The sequence below is a fragment of the Hyla sarda genome, chromosome 1 (assembly GCF_029499605.1).
Source record: "Hyla sarda isolate aHylSar1 chromosome 1, aHylSar1.hap1, whole genome shotgun sequence".
NCBI lineage: Eukaryota > Metazoa > Chordata > Amphibia > Anura > Hylidae > Hyla > Hyla sarda.
Window position 1 is genome coordinate 139,343,791 of NC_079189.1, and position 19,224 is coordinate 139,363,014.

Genomic DNA, 19,224 nt, shown 5'->3' on the forward strand with positions numbered 1-19,224 from the left:
CCCGCCGCCCGGTGGATGTATTTATAGACCCGCCGGCTATCATCATCACTACTTGACTCTAATACCGCCAATAATAAGTGTCTCTGAATCACTTCTGGGTATGGCTACAGGTGGACCTATCCCCATTCAGGTAACTGGCCACTCAGGTGCTCACCTACCTGTGTGACGTACTCCCCGTCTGAGTCCGATGTGGCGAGTCATCGAGTATGCGTCCGGTTCCTCAGTCTTCCTTTGTTCGCAATGCACGCTTGGGAAATGCGCTTGCGCACTGACAACAAATCTGACTTAGGGCCGGCTGATCTCTATGTAGAGCAATGTGCATGTGCCAGGGATATCAGTGTCTCGTATCTGTAGAAATGAAAGGCTTTATGTCTTAGAATATCAGATAATCGAAATATTGTAAATGGGTACCAACTATCAATTAATACTTAATGTATTCCAAATCACCAATAGGGGGAATAAATAATTATAAGTAACAATATAAACCCATATCAAATAGATAAGTTTATAAAAGCAAAACCATGCCTTATTGTATTATTGTTATCTGATGTGTTATCTGATGTGTGTTATCTGACAACAACCATAATAACGACTCATAATGGGGTTAAAATATTGCCAAATTACCTATTGTGATACTATTATAATGATATTATCCTTTATTATTCTCTCCTCAGGGGTTCCTACTAAAATATAATCTTCACATGCCAGTATATATGAAAGGTCATCTGTGATTTGGTATTATGATGTGAGGTTAGGTAACAGGGCCTAGTTACCCTAAGGGGGGGGGTATAGATGGACCTCCTCCTAATGTCCTACAAGAAGTATCAATGAACCCTAAGAAAATATCAAACAATATAAGGACAAGTGGGGGATAGATGCCATGTATCTGATATTAATTAAATTAAAGTAATGGATATCAGATTCTCCAGCATCTGGAGGCCATGGATGGAGTCTATCGCTTCGCGTGAGTTTGAAACCCTACATTTAGCTGATTAATTAACGCCTGGCTCCTATGTCATACCTTGCCCAGTCCTGCCGTTGTTCCTGCCCTTCGTGTCCGGGGGCCCCAGGATCTGCCTGCCTCATGAGGTAAGTTGTGCTCTTCCTCCCTCCCCATTTCCCTTCCCTCTCTTTCTTCTACCCGTGCCCCACCTTTTCCCTCCTCCTCTCCCACTTTTATTGGATTTCTTAATTTTTTCCTTCCTGGTCTGCATGCCTGCTAGTCTTTGTGCTTTCTGTGCCCCCTGAGACTTGCTCACAATGGCGCGTCTTCTACTGCCTGTAGTATGCTTCCATACTGTCCCCTCCGTACCTACCATAATACGTTTGGACGCCCACCCCTTAGAGGGCAGTGGTCCTGCAACCCATACGGGAGAATGTTTCCTAGCCTAAGTCTTGCTCCCGAAGTATGCGGAACCATGGTCTGAGATTATAACTTGCATACTTCCTTGAGTCTAGACCTTTTGGGAATGACGCAGTTTGGCACACTGTTTGCCCTTGCTGAACAATGTTATTGTACTGTACTGTTATGTTGACTTGGAATCGTTTTCTTTTTTGTCTAACTTTGTAAACCTTAATAAAGATATACTTTGGAAAAAAAAAAGTAATGGATATCTTTAATCCGTATGTATTAAGGTGAAATGGACAATTAGTGTAAATTATTGGCGGGATCTAAATGTAGAGTGTACAATTGTAATCAACATAACAGGGATAACTTTATATGGGTGCATCCGGTTAGGATGCATCCAAGAAAAATAATTATTCTTTTTTAGTGACAGAGTCATAGTAAAAATGTCTAAATTGACAGTTCAGCGATAAAGGTAAGTGAAACTCTATAAGAATGCTGAAAATGAAAACCCTTCATTGATCCCATTAGGGGCTTTGCTTTTGAGTCGAAATATTCATTTTGCCTCTTCCTGTAAAAGGCGAACATCTAAGTCTCCTTTACGGGGACCTAGTTTTAGGTGACAGAGGCCATAGAAACGAAGGTCACCAATTCGGCCATTGTGTACATATTGTAAGTGCTTGGCTAATGGTGTATATGATTCAGTGCAAATATTACTCAAGTGCTGTGACATCCTGAGTTGGAATTCTTGAGTAGTTTTACCGACGTATAATTTTGGACAACTACATTTTGCTATGTACACTATGTTGCTAGTGCCACAGTTGATGAACTGATGAATTTGGTATACCCGTTTGTCTACCGGATTGATGATCTCCTTGGTTTTTAAAACAAAAGGGCAAATTTTGCAATGGCCACAGGGATATGATCCCACTGTATTGTTATGTAACCACATGGGTGGTCTGGTTTCGGTAGTCAGGTGACTATGGACCAATTGGTCCCTCAAATTTGGTCCTCTTCTGTACGTCAAGCTTGGCCTAGTGCCGACAACAGGTAATAGGTCCTGGTCTCTCGCTAGGAGATGCCAGTGCCTGCGTAAAATGGCCATCACTTGGTTGGTATAGCTGTCGTACGTACCAATGCACCGAACCTTTTTCTGGGTGTCTCTTATTGAAGGCTGGGATAGGAGATTAGTCCTCTCACTATTGTAAGCTCTTTGAAAGGCAGTCTTAAGATGTTTGCGTGGATAACCACATTGTCTGAAGCGCTGATATAAATTCCTACTTTCCTGATGAAAGGTACCTTCTTCGGAGCAGTTCCTCCTCACTCTAAGATACTGCCCTACCGGAATTCTCCTCTTTAGAGGGTCTGGATGCCAACTGTCCCAATGCAAAAATGAATTAGTCGAGGTCAGTTTCCTGTAGATGTCTGTCTGGATATGGTTATTATCGTCCACATAAATGTGGAGATCCAGGAAATTAATTGACCGTCCCCCGACCTCTGATGTGAAGGCCATCCCTATCTCATTATTATTGAGGTGTGAAACAAAATCATAAAAAAGTGCCTGTGACCCATCTCATAAAATGAGGACGTCATCAATATAACGTCCCCAAAATAAAATGTGCTCTGCGAAATCAACCAAAACAACTGAAAAAACACACGTGTTCTCCCACCACCCTAAAAAAGATTAGCATAATTTGGTGCACAAGATGCCCCCATAGCGGTGCCCTGTGTCTGGTAATAAAAAGTGCCGTTAAATAAAAAGTAATTGTGAGTCAAAATAAATTGTAGAAGTGATAATACAAAGTCATTATGTTTGTGAAAAATTGTGCTTTTAGTTCAAAGAAATTGAGAGTCAGCTTGAAGTCCCAGTTCATGGCGTATGTTGCTATATAAGCTCTCTACGTCAAGGCTGGTGAGTAGGGTAGTGTCAGTGACCGTGATATCAGAAAGTTTTAAGACAGTGTCTTTCAAATAGAAAGGAAGTGTCGTGACGAAAGGCGCCAAAACTTTATCCATATAAAGGCTACCACCCTGTGTGAGACAATCGTTACCGGAGACAATTGGTCTCCCTCGAATTGGAGTGGTGTGCTTGTGTGTTTTGGGAAGAACATAAAAAGTGGCAATCGTGGGATGGGAATTATAGATTAATTTGAATTCATCTTCCGTAAGGAGACCTTCCATTTTTGTGGACATAAGTAGATGTTTATATTCTTATAGATATATGTTGATAGGGTCTGATTTTAACATTTCTTATTTGGTGTTATCTAATAATAGACTCATCGCCATATCAATGTATCTGTCTTTATCCAAAAGGACAATATTACCCCCCTTGTCACTTGGTTTGATGACAAGTGACCCATCACTTTTCAGGGAGTTTAGTGCTTTTATTTCAGTCCTATCAAGGTTAGATGCAATGGCATTCTTTTTAAGAAAGATAGTGCCCATTTCCTGGGTCACAATATCTACAAAAATTTCAATATTGGGAATTGTGAAAAATTTGGTGTCATTTTGGATTTGGGTTTAAGCTCCATCGGGGGAGCTTCAAATATCATTTCTGCTCCCTCACTCTCTCTCAACAATTGTTCAAGAGCACTGTCTATTGCTCCTTCTTCTCTTTGAATAGATGCTCTAGTGTCACTCTCTCCAATGGTGCCATTTGTGTAAGGCCAATTTCCGTGCAAATAAATTCATGTCCTTAACCCAGGTGAAATAATTTAACTTAGGTACAGGTGTAAAAAAGAGTCCCTTACTGAATAAAGATATCTCAGCTTCACTCAATACGTGAGAAGAAAAGCTAATAATTTGTAGTGAATCCGATGATTGATTAGTTTCCTCCATAGGAAATGAATTACCTTGTGTTACAAAGGCCCTGGAAACTGTGCTGTGGGAAGCCCTAAAAAAGAAGAAGGTGTTGGTATAACCGGCTGTAACAGTTGGTTGGAAGTAGTAATTGCTTGTGACATAGGAGGAGCGATAATGTGTGAATGACTCGCATTGATTGTTGGTTGTGACATTGAGAAAAGGTTAGATTGTACTAGTCTCCTCTGAGGTAATGGTGTTGTGTTCACCTGAGATGAGGTAAGGGTGGATGGAGCAGAAGTAAAAGCCGAAGAGGACATACCAGATGTATGGGACCCCATCCCCATTTGGGGTGGTCTTGGATCTAAATGCTGCCATGATGAATTGTCTGTAGTTGTCTGTCTATATTGTGGGACGTAGCCCTGTTGTGTGCTTTGTTTGGCTTGGGGTGGTTTCCACCTATAGGTTTTATTCTTCCTTTTAGTATGGGGTCTCTGTGACTGATTACTGTCAGACAAGAAGCCCTCTGTGCCTGACGTCTCTGACTCCAAGAAGTCTGTCTGTCTATCACTGTGTTGAGTTTGTTCGAAATGTCTTATGGGTTGACCCTGAATGTTATTTTGGCCACGGTAAGTATGTACTTGGTTTGTGGCAAAATCGGTGTAATCACAGATATATTTCTTGTGTTTTTTTTTCTTTGATTCACCCTTAAAGTGATCAAGATGTTTTTGTAATTTTGTCTCCAGAGTACTAAATTCTGGTTGATTAGAGAAAGCAAGAATATCCTTTAATTGATTTTCAAGGTCTACACTAGTTTTTGCTAGATGTTTCTTCTCATATTCCAACAAATAATTGATCATAGGTAATGAGTTTTCAGTGAGGAGTTGTTCCCACCCTTGGAGGAATGTGCTATCCTCCCGATGTGAGTTAGGCACAATATGTATCCTCAAGCATCTATACACTATGCGTTGTTGTGCATATGTGTCTAGGCTAGTAACTTCCCAAAGAGATCTGATATATTGTTTGTATGTTTTAGATAGGCTTTTAAATGCCTGCTGTATATTAGTTTGATCAGGGGGTAAATGCCCCGTAGAGAAAACTTGTGAAGCTTCAGTCGCCAAACTTTCAATATTTAATTTCTGTGACAAAAAACCCGCCATCACACAGCGGGTGTAGATGTGGGCATAGAACAACGGAGAATTAAATCTCCACTCTAGAACATCAATTGAAAAGGCCCAAAGGAGGGTGAGGGGTCCTCCAATTAAATACTACAAACTCCTGGGCCGAACAGTTTGTTCCTAACTCTGACAGCGGAGTGCCCCTTTAAGGAATGCAGGCATATAGAAAATTAGAGTAGATATAAAAAGAAATATTTTTTTTTTACATTTTCAATGTGTTATGCACATCATGTATATTTCAAGGGTGTACCTCAGACAATATAAAAGCATCATATTGAGCATAAAAATGTTCTTGACAGATAAGTTCTGAGCGAAATAATTAACATCTACTATCTACTACTCTTCAAGCAAATTGGAATAATCAGAAAAAAAAAATAAGAATTCTAGAAAAATGCAAAGTGTAACGTTTGACACATGAAGTTATGATATTCTTGTTTTGATAGTTTCTGTCTGATTGTCTCCTTTGTACTTCTGATCTATATATTTATAGTACTGGGTTAGATAATAGGGAAAGGGTTTGACTGAATATCCAACCTATCATGCTCTAAAGACCTTGTAATACTGGTATCTGATGACTGTGATGACTTTGGGATTGGGATTCATCTACAAAATCCTTGGCAAAGTTATTTAGATTACAGTGATGTTGATTTGTTTTAATGTGTTACATAACTCCAAACCCAAATACTGTATATGAACTTTAATTTGGTCAGACCTTCAAGTAAAGAAGCTGCCCTGTACCTTCATGACTGTCTTCCTTTCACTCTCAAGGAAAAAAGTGAGCAACACAATTGGCAATGTGGTGTATGTTGCATCAAATTCCTTCCCCTGGAACCTTCATTACTACGACTAAATTACGAAAAATAAATAACCCGGACCTTTTTAAGAAAATAAATCTATTTAAAAATTGTCAGCTAAGAGTGAATGAAGGGCCTTTTTTTTTTTTTAAAGAATACATGCATATAAAATGATAATATCAAACACGCATTACAAGCAGGAACAAGGAGAGTAGGGTCAGACAGAGCTCTACCAAAAAAAGGCTGTATAGGGCTATTATTTTCAGGGCCATTGCCCGGTATGAAAAATAGGGTATACTATGGTGACCTCTGAGGAACGGGCATTAGTTTATACACATACACAGATACAGGTAACTACTCAAAGTTCATACTGGAAAACCGTGAAGAAATAATATCTAGTAGATTACCATTAGGAGCTAAATATGTTATTTGATCTTAATATCTACTTGGTGATATATTTTCTTATATTTTAAAGTTATGTTGCTTCAAGATTATTGTTTATTTAGTTTTCCTAAAAAAAAATGGTTTGTTGGGTAGGTGAAAACCATTACCAAACCAACAGTATTTTGTAAATAATTAAATAACAACACTCATAAACAGACAAGATAAGGACAGAATACACATGGGTACATGGGGGAAAGGGTCGTTTAGGGTAAATTTTTAGGTTGATATTAGTGGAAAGGTATTTGAGAGGTGGGGCATCTGTACATCTGCCGTGGTTTATAGGAAGAAGTTCTAATGATATAATAGTTCAGTCCTAAACTATAATTTCAACGCATTAGATTTTTATTCCAGTTATGATATTCCACTGTTAATTAATAACAATACACTAACAAGGCCAATCACATAAAAATTATAATTATATGCAACAGCATTTTTAGGACAGGAAGAAAATATGAATAAATCATTGCTGTTCTTTATAACTGTAATTAAAATACCTTAATAGCAACCTAATAGAACATAACGGACAAAACTGACAGAACTAAGCAAACTGACAAATGCCATTTAACAGAACAATCTGCATAAGGTAGAAAAAACAGGAACTGGATCAATGCTCGAAGCATAATTAGGAGCCAGTGGAGTTCATACATCTATGGAGTAGATATGTTCCAAGAACTTTAAAAACATTTGTTAATTCATGAAATGTCCAGGCGAAACCTTATTATTCCAAAAATATATTTTTATTATTTTGTTGTGGTATTAGCATTAATGTATCAGACAATCAGAATGAGTTTAGCAAAAACAAGGAAAACAACAAACTGAATTTTTAAATTGGATAAGCCATGGTAACCAGTCATTTCAAATTGGAGTAGGAAGGAGACAATTCTAAAGAAAATTGGATTAGAAGTCTCTGTTTTGTAAGGTTTGGCAAAAGTAAAGGCATAAAACTGAGATCACAGTATATGGTGATTTAAAACAACCAGACCACTGCCAAATTAATTATGTAGAATAAGTAAAAGGCTAGTGGAAATAAGCAGAAAACAGAGCCTTCTGTATTTCTCTAACCAATTTAAGAATATACAAATACCCGGTACCACTTCTTTTGCCAAATAAAAAAAAAAAATATGTCCAGCTTTGAATGCTTTTTTTCTCCAAGCACATTTAGGTAAAATAGAAAAACAATATAGATAAAATGTTGAACAACTCTGCACAATGAATTAAAGGTAAACTCTATTATAAACTATAGTTTTCTGTGTGAATTTCCACCAATAAGCATGATTTCTAATGCCTCTGTTGTCTCTTGAAGATTTCTTTACCACCACAGTTCATAACTGCCCCTCCCTGTAAGGCAGTAGTTCCCAACCTTTTTTTGCCCGAGTACCCTGTGGCAGCCCATTTAAAAAAATTGTAACCCCCCCCCCCATATTATCAACATGTATGTTACTAATATAGTTGCTGTTATTGCAAATGTATATGCTTTTCTTTACTCCACATCCTCTCACAGGTGACATCTTCTCTAATCAGAACTGTTAACTTTTTACTTTTCTTCACTATGCTGCCTAGACCACCATTAACATTTCTCCATAGAACCTGTTGGTCGAATATTTTAGGCTCCTTTCCTCAGCACAATACACACCTTTTTGTAAACTCCCTATGTTTATTGCCACCCACATTGATAGTGCCCCACATGGTAGTAGGAGGCCCCCATACTGCTTCCATACAGAAGTAGGCCCCCTCTGTGCCTCCATTTAGTTGTAGTTACAACTCTACATACAGGAACTCTCTTGCAGAGTTAAATGCAAGTGGTCCACAAGTGGTTAGGAATGTTCTAATAATTAATACATTTATAATATTTAATAATTATAATATTTATATTTATAATGCTAATTTGCTGCTCAAGCAAGGACTTTTTTTTAACTAATCACTTCACTTTTTGGATCAATGGGGCTCAAAATCTGATTTCCCTATCACAGACACACACTATGGTCAATTTTATATGAAGTCAAATAACCTACCAGTATGTTTTAAGAATGTTAGAAGAAAGTGTAGTACCTGGGGAAAACCCAAGCAAACATGGGGAAAACATGCAAACACTGCTCCACTATTGGTAGGATTAAAACCTGGGACTACAGACTGTGCTTCAAAGTGACAGTGCTTCAAGCTTTTGTACTGATCCTTCCTTGAAGGGGATGTCCAGGGAGGTGAAAAGGCATTGCCTCTTATGCTCCATTGCCACTTCCACTCTCGGTACATACTAAGAGCTTGCTCTTTCTGAGTGTTGCTGTGTAAGAGGGGGCGTGAAAGAGGAGTTTCAAAAACTGTGATTATCTGTTGTGCGGAATGAATCTGTGGAGTGGGTGCGACTGCCTATAGCCCACATTCATATTTTGGGGGGAGGAGGAGTAGATTGGGCACAGGTGTATAAATCTTAGCTTGGGACTCTTATTGAGAGCTTGCTCTTTCTGAGTGTTGCTGTGTAAGAGGGGGCGTGAAAGAGGAGTTTCAAAAACTGGAGTTTGAAAGCAGGAGGTTGAGATTGCTGTGAGTGTTAATTTCTGAACGCACAAGGTCTACAAAAAATTTTAAGTGTAATTTTGACCGTCTGTTTTTTCCTATACATTTGTGAAATCCCCATAACTAGATGGCCTCCATGTTGGAAAATGCAGTCCAATGTACATCCTGTTCAATGTATGCAATCCTTGAACAACAGTTTGAGGGTGCATATTGTTGTGCGAGATGTGTGCTAGTTGTCCGTTTGGAAGCCCAGATCCTGCATCTAGAGGGGCGACTTGCAACAATGAGAAGCATTAACAACATGGAGAGGAGTCTCCTGCTCACTGAGCAGGCACTCTCGGGAGTAGAGGTGGGGGAGGACAGTGGGACGGAGTTGCAGGACAGTCAGGCAGTTAGCTGGGTTACAGTTAGAAAGAGGGGTAGGGGAAAAAGTGTCAGGGAGGCTAGTCCTGAACTGGCACACCCCAACAAGTTTGCCCGCTTGGCAGATGAGGGGGATGCCATTACAGAGCTAGCAGAACTGCAGCAGGATACTGCCTCTGACCGCCAGGGGGGTGTCTGCTCCAGTAAGGAGGGAGGGAGGAGTACAGGGCAGGCCAGACAGGTACTAGTGGTGGGGGACTCAATTATTAGGGGGACAGACAGGGCAATCTGTCACAAAGACCGGGATCGCCGAACAGTGTGTTGTCTGCCTGGCGCACGAGTTCGGCACATCGCGGATCGGGTTGACAGGTTGTTGGGCGGGGCTGGAGAGGACCCAGCAGTCATGGTACATATTGGCACCAATGACAAAGTAAGAGGTAGGTGGAGTGTCCTTAAAAATGATTTCAGGGACTTAGGCCGCAAGCTTAAGGCAAGGACCTCCAAGGTAGTATTTTCTGAAATACTACCAGTACCACGAGCCGCACCAGAGAGGCAGCGGGAGATCAGGGAGGTAAACAAGTGGCTCAGAAGCTTGTGTAGGAAGGAAGGGTTTGGGTTCATGGAGAACTGGGCTGACTTCGCTGTCGGTTACCGGCTCTACCGTAGGGACGGGCTGCACCTCAATGGGGAGGGTGCAGCTGTGCTTGGGGAGAAGATGGCTAGAAGGGTGGAGGAGTGTTTAAACTAGGGACTTGGAGGGAGGGAACCTACAGCAAAGAGGGGGAAGATAGTGTAGATAGAGAGGTGGGAATTATAAATGTACCTGGGGGTGGAGCGGAGGGAGGGGTTAGAATAGTTAATAGGAATAAGCTTCATTGGAAAATAAAACTTACACCCTTGAATCCCATTAACCCCAATAACATAAAGGATGGAAATGCAAAGTGTATGTTCACAAATGCCAGAAGCCTAGCAAATAAAATGGGGGAGCTTGAGGCCTTGATACTGGAGGAACATATTGATATAGTTGGGGTCACTGAGACATGGCTGGACTCCTCGCATGACTGGGCTGTCAATCTGCAGGGGTTTACATTGTTTCGCAAGGATAGAATGCACAGAAAAGGTGGTGGAGTCTGTCTGTATGTAAGAAGTGGTATGAAAGTCAGTGTGAACGATGTCATAGTGTGTGATGATTCTGAGGATGTGGAATCATTGTGGGTAGAATTATAAAAGGAGGGAAATACTGAAAAAATTGTATTTGGTGTAATCTACAGACCCCCTAATATCACTGAAGAGATAGAAGTTCGGCTTCATAAACAAATAGAGAGGGCCGCCCGGGCAGGTACAGTGGTAATAATGGGAGATTTTAACTATCCAGATATAGATTGGGGTCCGGGGTTGGCTAAAACTACAAAGGGGCGACAATTCCTAAATTTATTGCAGGATAATTTTATGGGCCAGTTTGTGGAGGACCCAACAAGAAGTGATGCCTTGTTGGATCTGATCATTTCCAACAACGCAGAGCTGGTTGGTAATGTAACTGTGCGGGAAAACCTTGGTAATAGCGACCACAATATAGTTACTTTTGACTTAAAATGTAGAAAACAAAGACAGGCGGGGAAGGCAAAAACATATAACTTTAAAAAGGCAAATTTCCCTGGGCTGAGGGCTGCACTACAGGACATAGACTGGGGGGAGGTGTTGTCAAATACTGATACAGAAGGTAAATGTGACATCTTTAAATCAACTCTTAATAACTATACAGCTAAATATATACCAAAGGGGAACAAATATAAACGATTAAAACTAAATCCTACATGGCTGACACATGATGTTAAAAGAGCAATAAACAACAAAAAAATAGCCTTCAAAAAATACAAATCTGATGGGTCAGCTATAACATTTAAACAGTACAAGGAGCTTAATAAAATCTGTAAAAATGTAATAAAAACAGCAAAAATTCAAAATGAGAGACAGGTGGCCAAAGAAAGCAAAACTAATCCTAAATATTTTTTTAGATATATAAATGCAAAAAAACCAAGGGCAGAGCATGTAGGACCCCTTAATAATGATAATGGGGAGGTTGTCACAGGCGATGAAGAGAAGGCGGAGCTACTGAATGGGTTCTTTAGTTCTGTATATACTATGGAAGAAGGAGCTGACATTGGCCAGGTCAGTGCTGGTAACACATCATGTAATGTACTGAACTAGCTTAATGTAGAGATGGTACAAGGTAAGTTAAGTGATATAAATGTAAGCAAATCCCCAGGACCGGATGGACTACACCCAAGAGTTCTTAGAGAGGTAAGTTCAGTAATATCTGTACCCCTGTTCATGATATTTAGAGATTCTCTGGTGTCTGGTATTGTGCCAAGGGACTGGCGCAAGGCGAATGTGGTGCCAATCTTCAAAAAGGGCTCTAGGTCTTCCCCAGGAAACTATAGACCGGTAACTTTAACGTGCATTGTGGGTAAATTGTTTGAAGGACTTATAAGGGATTACATACAGGAATACATAGGGGATAATTGTATTATAAGTGATAGCCAGCATGGGTTTACTAAGGATAGAAGTTGTCAAACCAATCTAATTTGCTTTTATGAAGAGGTGAGTAGAAGCCTTGACAGAGGAATGGCTGTGGATATAGTGTTTCTGGATTTTGCTAAAGCGTTTCATACTGTCCCTCATAGACGTCTGACAGGTAAGTTAAGGTCTTTGGGCTTGGAAATTTTAGTTTGTAACTGGATTGAACCCAGAGAGTGGTGGTCAATGATTCGTACTCTGATTGGTCCCCGGTTATTAGTGGTGTACCCCAAGGTTCTGTACTGGGCCCGCTGTTGTTTAATTTATTTATCAATGATATAGAGGATGGTATTAACAGCTCTGTTTCTATCTTTGCAGATGACACCAAGCTTTGTAGCACAGTACAGTCTATAGAGGATGTGCATAAGTTACAAGATGACTTGGATAGACTAAGTGTCTGGGCATCCACTTGGCAAATGAGGTTCAATGTGGAAAAATGTAAAGTTATGCATCTGGGTACTAATAACTTGCATGCATCGTATGTCTTAGGGGGGATTAAACTGGCAGAGTCACTGGTAGAGAAGGATCTGGCTGTACTTGTAGATCACAGACTACAGAATAGCATGCAATGTCAGGCTGCTGCTTCCAAAGCCGGCAGGATATTGTCATGTATCAAAAGAGGCATGGACTCAAGGGACAGGGACATAATACTCCCCCTTTATAAATCATTGGTACGGCCTTACCTGGAATATGCTGTTCAGTTTTGGGCACCTGTCCATAAAAGGGACACTGCGGAGTTGGAAAGGGTGCAGAGACGCGCGACTAAACTAATATGGGGCATGGAACATCTTAGCTATGAGGAGCGATTAAAGGAGTTACAATTGTTTAGTCTTGAGAAGAGACGTTTAAGGGGGGATATGATAAACGCATATAAGTATATAAATGGCCCATACAAAAAATATGGAGAAAAACTGTTCCAGGTTAAACCCCCCCAAAGGACGAGGGGGCACTCCCTCCGTCTGGAGAAGAAAAAGTTTAGTCTCAAGGGGCGACACGCCTTCTTTACCGTGAGAACTGTGAACTTATGGAACAGTCTACCTCAGGAACTGGTCACAGCAGGAACAATTAACAGCTTTAAAACAGGATTAGATACATTCCTGGAACAAAATAAGATTAATGCTTATGAAGAAATATAAAATCTCATCCCTTCCCCAATATCGCGCCACACCCCTACCCCTTAATTCCCTGGTTGAACTTGATGGACACATGTCTTTTTTCGACCGTACTAACTATGTAACTATGTAACTAAGAGGGTATGTACCAAACGATCATTACATGTGGGTGAAACCACCCCCACATGTGTTGTCCAATTGCTAAACAATGTTGCCGATGTTACAAAAACTTTCAAATAAAATCAAAAGCTTTGTAGTTTTTACATTTCATATTGGGCAATTAAAATACTTTATCGTGATGACTAAGTGACTTAACAGCCTGAAATCTGTATGGCAGCTAAGGTACACATTTGTTTCATTGACATACCATTTACCTTTTTTGACTGTAATTGTAGCAGTTTTATGTTATAAAATCATTACAATGTCATTTATCACTCAGCATGAAATCGCTCTAGATGTTAATTTTTTTTATAACAGATAATTATTCATCGAAACATTTATATCAGTAACAACTAAAATGTGGCCATTTTAAGCACATTGACATTTGTCTTGCATCATGAAGCTCCCCATGGAGTTTTTCATCTGCATTTTCAATAAATATTGTGTAAGGTTTTATCCAAGCTCCTTTTGGATGGCAAATAGCTAAAGAGAAGTTCAAGATTCATGAACCCAACTGCTGGTGGGCTGGTTTAAACCTACCAAATTCAATATATAATACATACCGCAAATTATATGGTGGAATGAATTAGTGCATTGTAGACAATCAGCTAGTAAAATGGTAGTTGGAAGGTATATATCCATGAGGCTTTATGTCTCTGGAATATAAGACTGGAGTTTGGGTCCAGGTTTGGAAGTGACTGAAGGTTCTGGCAATAAAGTCACTTACATACTTCAGTTCTGCGGTGTGTGACAGTACCGAACCTGGTCTTAAAGGTGTGTGAGCATTGCTAGACAACAGCAGGAAGGAATTGGTCTAAAGCAAAATCAGCATGTCTGTGATACATGAGGACAACGCTTATTCCACTAAAAAGACTTTAGAACTGAACTGGTCAAGCTTGAGCAAGCAGGCAGCTCAGAAGTTTATGTCTGTATGGATATCCTGATGTGACAGATGTTTACTTTTCTGTTTTACTGCACAATACGTTGCTGTTTGTGCCTTAGTGGTATAAATGGGTGTATATATATATATATATATATATATATATATATATATATATATATATGTACAACTAGTATAAACATTAGAGAAGTGATCACTAATTGTACTACTTTCAGCATGCTTTTACTTAAAGGGGTACTCCTCTGGAAAACATTTTTTTTTTTTAAATCAACTGGTGCCAGAAAGTTAAACAGATTTGTAAATTATTTCTATTTAAAAATCTTAATCCTTCCAGTACTTATAAGCTGCTTTTTGCTCCACATGAGGTTCTTTTCTTTTTGTTTTTTTCTTTCTGTCTGACCACAGTGCTCTCTGCTGACACCTCTGTCCATGTCAGGAACTGTCCAGATTATGATAGGTTTGCTATTAGGATTTGCTCCTACTCTGGACAATTCCTAAAATGGACAGAGGTGTCAGCAGAGAGCACTGTGGTCAGACAGAAAGGAAATCCCAAAATAAAAGAACTTCCTGTGGAGGAAAAAGCATCTGATAAGTACTGGAGGGATTAAGATTTTTAAATACAAGTTAACTTTCTGGCACCAGTTGATTTAAAAAAAATGTTTTCCAGCGGAGTACCCCTTTAACTCACCCCTGACAGTCATTGCCAGAGGGGTGTTGTCTCTAGCGCTCAGCTCCTTCCTCCCTCCTTATACATTATCCTCTACTGTCTCAGAAGGATTAACCAAATCCACCTCTAACTGGTCCCTACAGCCTACATCAACATCTCCTTGTGATTTAAACACATACATATATACATATATACCTTTATTGCGACATGAAGAATGAGATGTGCATACTGCTGTCCTGTACTGAACAATGACCTAGGCAGAGAGCAGACAGGGAAGGAATACAGCAACTGCAATATTCTGAAGCAGCACAGGGCAGAGAACTGTCAGGTTTTTGTTTTTTTATTGTGGTATTTTGGATAAGATTAGTTTGCACTGAAGAACAAGACTGAACCTTTGCTAGGAGTTTCATAGAAATTGTTCTGGTTGTAGTATTTCATCATATGACAAAAGTTAAACTTTGAGGCTGGTAGCCATTGAGAGCCATTGGCTGGTAGCTATTGTAATATATATATATATATATATATATATATATATTAAAAGAATAATAAAGAAAAGAAAAAAAAACATATCCATAAGATTTGGTAGTACCAACCTATTGAATACATTTATCATGCTATTTTTACTGCATGATAAACAGCAAACAAAAAAAACAAAACTCCAAAAACATTTTTAAATAAAACATGGCAAAAAGTAGGCACAGCAGTCGGTACAATCACTCTCACTCCAGCACACTTACAATGTCCTCCGAGGGGCAGTAGATGAGCATGGTCACAGGTAGGGCATATACCAAAATCCTTGCGGTGCCATGATAGGCAGCATTAGATGAATATCCAAACAGAAGGTATGCAGGAGACACTCACCAGGGAATCGTTTCACCACTTTCTCTTTATTTTCTGTTAGCAAACATCACAAACAACCCAGATGCCATGAACCACTGAGAATTGCTTTATAGCATCTGGGATCTACCCCGCTGTTTCTGATGTTTGCTACACAAAAAAAATAAAGAGATAGTTTTGACACAATTCCTGGTGAGATGCTTCCTTATTACCTGCTATTTGGAAATAAAATTAAAAAAAATTTAAATTCAATTATATAAAATAATAATATAAAAACATGCCCCATATGGCTACTTTGGTAAAAAAAAATAAAAAAATAAAAGTTGTGGATATTTAAACACAGTTATGAAATAAGAAAAAAGATTACTTGATCATTAAATGATATACATAATTCATTGGCCTGGTTGTTAAAGGGGTACTCCGGCGCAAAGGATAGGGGATAATATGTCTGATCGCGGGCGTCCCGCCGCTGGGGACCCCCGTGACCTTTCACACAGCACTCCATTACCATCAGCCCCCGGAGCATGTTCGCTCCGGGTCTGATGACTGCCGATCACGGGGCCGGGGTATTGTGACATCACGGCTCCGCCCCGTGAGACGTCACGCTCCGTCCCCTCAGTGCATGCCTATGGGAGGGGGCGTGACAGCTGATGTTACGGCTCCACCCCCTGGTGACGTCACAATACCCTCGCCCTCAATGCAAGACTATGGGAGGGGGCGTGGTGGCCGAAATCAGACATCTTATCCCCTATCCTTTGGATAGGTGATAAGATCTCTAGGGGCGGAGTACCCCTTTAAAGGGTTAGAGCTGTTATCCAAAGAATATATACACATATAATAAACACATATCTTGTATATAATTTACAAAGACATACATTTATTACAATACTACAATAGGTGCTTCTTTCAGACTCAGAATCAGAATCATTTGTTATACAGTTAAAAGTTACTGTACAGTATGTTCCATGCTTTAAACATTAATTGGCCTACAAAATATTAACCCATAAAACTGCTTTCATCTCAACAAAATAAACATCAAAGAACATGCTAGAAGCAATCTCTTTAAGTAAATATAAAATAATAACTAAAGAGAGAAATAGCAAAAATAACAGCGGCAACAGTGCCTGTGTGATTTTATCGGAAAAAATGAATCAAATCCATACTCTTGCTGTTACACTGTCCTATTATATGAATGATCAATCAAATTTAGATCAATGAAGAACATTATATAAGAACATTGTGTTATTGAAAGGTTACTATAATAAAATAATCTTATAAATTTGCTGGAAACCTGTCAATGTTCATGCTTTTCCAAACAGTATTGCATTATGCATTTCATGTGATATTAGGTTTCATATTCTAAAACAATAGCAAAATGTGCAAACCAGACACAATGGAGGTAATGTACCATTCTAGTCTGCCAAAAGCTGCAGACGTGCGCAAGACTTTTAAACATTTGGTAGCTGACTCCAATGCAATTGAAGTCAGTTTTGTTGTCTCCTAACTGAAATAAGCATACCCCATATTGCTTTTCAAGTTCCCAACATGAAAAGATTTCTGTAAAAAGTAAGTATTTTTTTAAGATAGCTGAGTGGAATTATTTGTTTACGTCAATGGAGGAATTGTACAGAGCCTTGATAATCTTCATTGATTTTTCAGTTGGTTACTATCTATGATACAGATCAACTAGCTTCTAAAACATTATCTCTGAATTTATGCTCAATCTATGCTCGCTTCATAGACCGTGAGTTTCGGCTGTTATCAGCCGTGATCCCAGCATCTAAAGCATTGGACCACCCGCAGCGAGATTTCAGGGGTCCGAGGATTCAAAATGGTGGCATAAGTCCTCCTAAACTGTTCAACAGTTGTTTCAGGGATCTTATTATATGGTCTGCCTTCTGGCAGACTATACAAGTAAATTGCAAATATTACTGCCGATATCATTATGCCAATGCATAGCAGTGAACAGTAATAGATTGCTATAAATAGCCCTTTAAAAATGTTTAAAAAAAAGTGATGATTTTTTTTAAATGTTAAGAAGCTCCTCCCACAATAAAAATGAAATCACCCCTTTTACAAATGAAACATTTATAAACATTAATAAGCATATTTGGTATCGCCGCGTACAGAAATGTCCGAACTTTTAATGTATAATTTCATTAAAGTACAATGAACAGCATAAACACAAAAAAAATTCACTTATGAAAAGATGAAAGACTTACATATGCATGAAACTGGTACCAATACATATATACATATTCACACCTCCTTATGTCACATCACGACTGATTTATTATTCAGTAAGATAAGTGACAGGAGAAATTGTTTACTATACTCCTGCCTCCTTTGCACTTGTCCCTGAAGAGTTGTGCCGCTTTGAAATGCACCGCAACGAAACACGTTGGCTTTATGTTGCTTGATTTGTAACTAGCATTGTATGTAATCACTGTACAGAATATATAAGTGCTTACTAATTCTATACTCACCGAATATCTTGTGGAGGTTTTCTACAAACCAGCTAGTAAACTACTAGTGTCTTGATATACACAATGCACCCGATGCCTCCATTCCCTCCATAACCAGGGAGTTACAGGTTGGCATTCTCTAGGAAGGCCTCCTTGCAGTAAGAGGTAGGGGGTCCTAATTGACTAGAAGGGCCAGTATAGCCTAACCCTAGTAACAGACCCAGAATCTAGGATCAGCTGTGTTTGTTAAAAATACAACCTTTTGTATCATTTTTGACATTCTTTATTTAATGTGTGCCTATATTTTAATTGTATACCAATAAAAGTATGTTATTATGACCCAAGTGTTATTCCTACTACAAGTCTACACGCAGGTCTATATACACCATTCTTTCCTATTCTATAGTATACAGAAAAATTAGAAAGTAATAGAAGATCAGAATAGGGAAATTTTAAACATAAAGAAAAAGAGGGGTTAGCTCCTCAAGGCTGCACAACCAGACTTACAATGTCTTGTTAGATATTTAACTCTAGAAATTAGGAAATAGCTGTAGTGATTGAGAGCACGAAACTTTACCTGCAGTAATATGTCAGTATTGTATATTCATGTGAATAGCTCAAAATATGAATTTTTGTATCTTATCTGTAGCCCATATATGTATTTCACATGTACAAGTATCAAGTCATAATATGTTTTTTATTGCTTCATAAAATGTTTACAAGTTTAAAGAGTACTAGTACAATGAGAGATAGGACATATATATACTGTATATATATATATATATATATATATATATATATATATATATATATATATAGAAATAAAAATAATTAAAATAATGAATACATGCCAAAAGAAAAGAAAACTAAAGTGTCTGTTTAAATCCCTGTTGATCAGATCCAGTTCAGTGGGCAGCTGATAGTAACCCAGCAGTCCCAGAATGTCTGTGGTCAATAAACTGAATGTTCTTCTAATGCTTCATATAAACCATAAAGTGCAAAGTGCGGCAGTTACCTTCTGATGTGTTTGCGCTATCAAGCAAGACCGTACTGGCCGCTTCCTGAGCACAGG

The 19,224-nt window shown here is 39.0% G+C and overlaps 1 long non-coding RNA gene across 1 annotated transcript in view; it reads right to left on the bottom strand.

The window, feature by feature from the left end:
- Nucleotides 1-19,224, bottom strand: part of LOC130302627 (uncharacterized) — a 100,148-nt gene that overhangs the window by 27,720 nt on the left and 53,204 nt on the right. The window contains exon 2 of the long non-coding RNA XR_008852815.1: nucleotides 159-348. This is a non-coding gene — a long non-coding RNA (uncharacterized LOC130302627). The remainder of the gene's footprint in view (nucleotides 1-158; nucleotides 349-19,224) is intronic.